This window comes from Eriocheir sinensis, unplaced genomic scaffold (genome assembly GCF_024679095.1).
Source record: "Eriocheir sinensis breed Jianghai 21 unplaced genomic scaffold, ASM2467909v1 Scaffold264, whole genome shotgun sequence".
NCBI classification, from domain to species: domain Eukaryota; kingdom Metazoa; phylum Arthropoda; class Malacostraca; order Decapoda; family Varunidae; genus Eriocheir; species Eriocheir sinensis.
Genome location: NW_026111570.1, coordinates 315,012 through 319,007, shown reverse-complemented (window position 1 = coordinate 319,007; position 3,996 = coordinate 315,012).

The following is a 3,996-nucleotide window of genomic DNA, read 5'->3' as shown; positions in this document are numbered from 1 at the left end:
CCCCTCTACGGTTTACACGATCATTGTTGAAGAATCTGTAGCCATCTATGTTGTATTCGGAACTTAAATCAATATTAGTGGTGTCGATAAATGTTTCGGTTATAGCAATTACGTCAAAGTTTTCTGTCAGAGCAAGACATCGCAGTTCATCAAACTTGTTTCTTAGGCTACGCGCATTGAAACTAAGGACTCTTAGGTTATCTTGAAGCTTGGTAATAGAGGTACTGGAGGGTTCAATGTTACGAGTCTGTTGCGGTGTATGGTTGTCTATTTACACGGGCGGGATGGAAGGACGTGGCTGAGAGTCGTTTTTTGTTGTTCGGGCGTTACGTACGGCGTTGTTGAGGAGCCGTCCGAATCTGGCTGCCCTGATGGGGACAGGTGTATGCCGTCCCTTTGGAAAAGTCTACTCTGGCCGTAGAAATCGTTCCAGGCGTTAAAGAATTCTACGTCAAGCTCTCCGCAGAGAGTCTGCAGGCGGTTGTTGAGGCTGAAGGCCTTACTGTAGAAGTCGCCCTCATCCCATGTCCGTGGTAGAATTCCTGAAATCATAATATTAGGGGATTTAGAGAGAGAGAGGAGAGAGAGAGAGAGAGAGAGAGAGAGAGAGAGAGAGAGAGAGAGAGAGAGAGAGAGAGAGAGAGAGAGAGAGAGAGAGAGAGAGAGAGAGAGAGAGAGAGAGAGAGAGAGAGAGAGAGAGAGAGAGGAGAGAGAGAGAGAGAGAGAGAGAGAGAGAGAGAGAGAGAGAGAGAGAGAGAGAGAGAGAGAGAGAGAGAGAGAGAGAGAGAGAGAGAGAGAGAGAGAGAGAGAGAGAGAGAGAGAGAGAGAGAGAGAGAGAGAGAGAGAGAGAGAGAGAGAGAGAGAGAGAGAGAGAGAGAGAGAGAGAGAGAGAGAGAGAGAGAGAGAGAGAGAGAGAGAGAGAGAGAGACTAAATGGTGTTTCTTTTGTGACCGCAGTGGAATTCAGACATTTGTCAATATTTGTCACTTTATAATATCCTGTCTTTACAAAATCATGCCATTAGGATTTCCAGACCATTGGAATTCAAATTAACAGTCTTGCTGCGCCCATTACAGCCACAGATGTAATATAATAAATCATTTTCAGATAACATATGAAGAAATCAGGACAGCAGAACCATTATTCAAAAAAGATAAAAAATAAATAAATATGTGAAATAAATAAATAAATAAATAGGTGAAAAAAAGAAGAGAGAAGCCGGGATGAATGAAAAAAATAAATAAATAGAGGCATTGTAAAGGCTATCCCCCAAACCAGACAGAACCTGAAACTGGTATAAATGACTCATAATGTAACCTAAGCAGTGACACTTATCCTTTCCAAAATACATGCATATAAGGCTCATATACAATAATACTAGATCACAGAAACTGTTGTAATGTAGTGAAGAATCTTGAAATGTACTCCACTGAGTGGCAGAAATTGAACCTAGGCCTTCAGAAGAGAAGTCAGGGCAGCAAACCAACTGAGTTGCATGCTTCTGCAACACTTAATCTGACACCAAAGCTCCACACTGTGAACATGAAGGAACGATGATCCTGCCCACACTCATGGTCGTTGACAAAGCTTTTTATCAACCCACAGTAGCACATATGATCCTTATATACATTAGGGAAACTGCAATAACACAGTGAAACATCTTGAATGGCAGGAATTGAACCCAGGCCTTCAGAATAAAAATTAGCTCCTCAGTGGCTCAACTGGTTTGTTGCCCTAACTTCCACCCTTATGGCCCAAGTGTTGATATGGGACACATGGTAAAGGTAAAGTTGGGGGCATACATTAGGGTAAGCAAATATCTTTTAGTTATTAGTAATACAGTATATAAATTGTAAAAATGTATAAACTTTACAGATTTTAAGGAATGTACAGATTATTTTACAACTTGTACAGTACATGTATGATACATATGATACATTTCATTAACTTCAATGAACTTCTAAGAAGCCATTAATTTTGTGTTGTGAGGGTGTGACTGGAAGCGGCACTGCTGCTGACACCAATGACATGGTAAGAGTTAGGAATACAATTTTGAGGAATCCTATAAAAAACTCTCTCTCTCTCTCTCTCTCTCTCTCTCTCTCTCTCTCTCTCTCTCTCTCTCTCTCTCTCTCTCTCTCTCTCTCTCTCTCTCTCTCTCTCTCTCTCATTCCAGCATATGCAGTATAGTTTGAGCAAAAGTTACCCTCCTGTCAGTTGCAGTCTCAGCCAGGTGCCTCAGGAGAGGTTTCAATGGACTTTGTCTCAAAATGGCCTTTCCCCTTTGGTTGTTGGCAGCCAGTGCCCAAATAGTGACTAGTGCAACCTCACAACACTTTATTTCCTCCTCCTCCTCCTCTTTCTCCTGAGCTAGAACCTCCAGGAGGGTTTCAACAAGGCTGCCTTGGGACAGGAGGGAGGCAGAAGAATGCCGTCCCAGGGCCATGTTGGCTGCCACCCTGAGGGCATGCAGCTGCACCATCTTGTGAGCTGCAAGTTCCTTAAGGGTGGCAGTCCAATGCTTTGACTTGAGGAGAGCTGTGCGGGACTCCTGATGAGTGGTGAGCATGGCTAAGAGTTGCACCACCGTGGAGGTGATAGCCACACCCTCCTGCAAGGCTGCACGGCACTCTAGCCACCTCATAATGCTGCCCACCACATCCAGTTTGTTCAAAATCAAAGCACACTCTGGCACCCGTGCACAGTTGGTGACCACTGAGAGTGCCCTGTCAAGGCTCTCTCTGGATAAAGTCTTAAAGCAGTGAGACAAGCTCCCAGTTTCTCCTGCAATCCTGGCCAGGTGCTGGCAGACCAAGGTGGCAACACAGGCTAGGAGGGGCCAGCGGGTGCGCGTAGCACTCAGAGGCACCCCAGGCATGGCACTGGTGCGTGTGAGCAGCACACAGCACTGGTGCATTGCTGTGGAACACAGGAGGAAGTCTAGCAATGCTTTCATAATGGAGGGTGTGTGTTGTGCAGGAATCCACAATGGGTGTAGCTTGGCCAGCAATGTCTCACACACATCCTCAACACAACTTCCTCCAATAACCCAGTTTGTAGCAACCTCCAGACTCTGGATGCTGGCCAAGACCTCCTCCTTGACATCCTTGCAACGTAGCAAGTTGCCACTGATATGCAGGTTTACTGAGGTCACCTTTTCCTGAAGAGCCCGGAGTGGCTGAGCCAATAAGGGCAGGAAGCATGGCCGTAAATGGAAAGCCGCCTCCCTGGCACTGTGGCTTATCAACAGCAACAGCTTGAGGCTCTCCAAAAGCAGGTGGCCCAGGATGGCACTGTCTGGGGTTTGAGGGGCATCACACACCAGCTGGATAAGGTGTCGACACAGCTCCCAGCCTGGACATAGTGCTTTGTTGCCAGGCATAGGGGCAGGAGTGTCTAAAGACCCAGTAAGGGCCAAATGCATATTCTGTTGTATAGCCTCCCTGCCATGAAGGACAACCTGAGTCAGGCCAATCAGGAAGCTAGCAGCAGCAGCCTGTAGATGGCCTGGGGCTGAGGCATGTAAAGCAGCCACAACAGGGCAGAGAATGGGGCTAGGGCAGACGGTCACCCACTCAACCACATGCACTGCCCCCCAGCCCCCCTCTGCCAGTAAGGCTGTTAACACTTCCAGGCTAACCAAAGGCAGTAGACCAGCAGCCAGCACCCCCAATGCAAGGTGCTCTAGGCCAGTGTTGCGAGCAATGGTGGCTGACTGGCCTGGCCGATGTCTATGCACTGCCCTTAGCAGCACCAGGCTGGCCTCTGTGGCTCGTAAGTGTGGCTGGGAGGACTCAATGTGGCCCACCAAGCTACGAAGCTGTGTCACTATTACATTCACCAGCCCATGGGAGAGTAGTTGTGGCACCACCTGGCTAGGGCCCAGCAGCACCAAGTTGATTAGCAGCTTCAAGGTGGCTTCATACAGCTGGATGGAGGTACAACTCTGTCCTCCTCCTCTTCCTCCTCCCTCCTGGGCCAAAGGAGCTGAGGCAA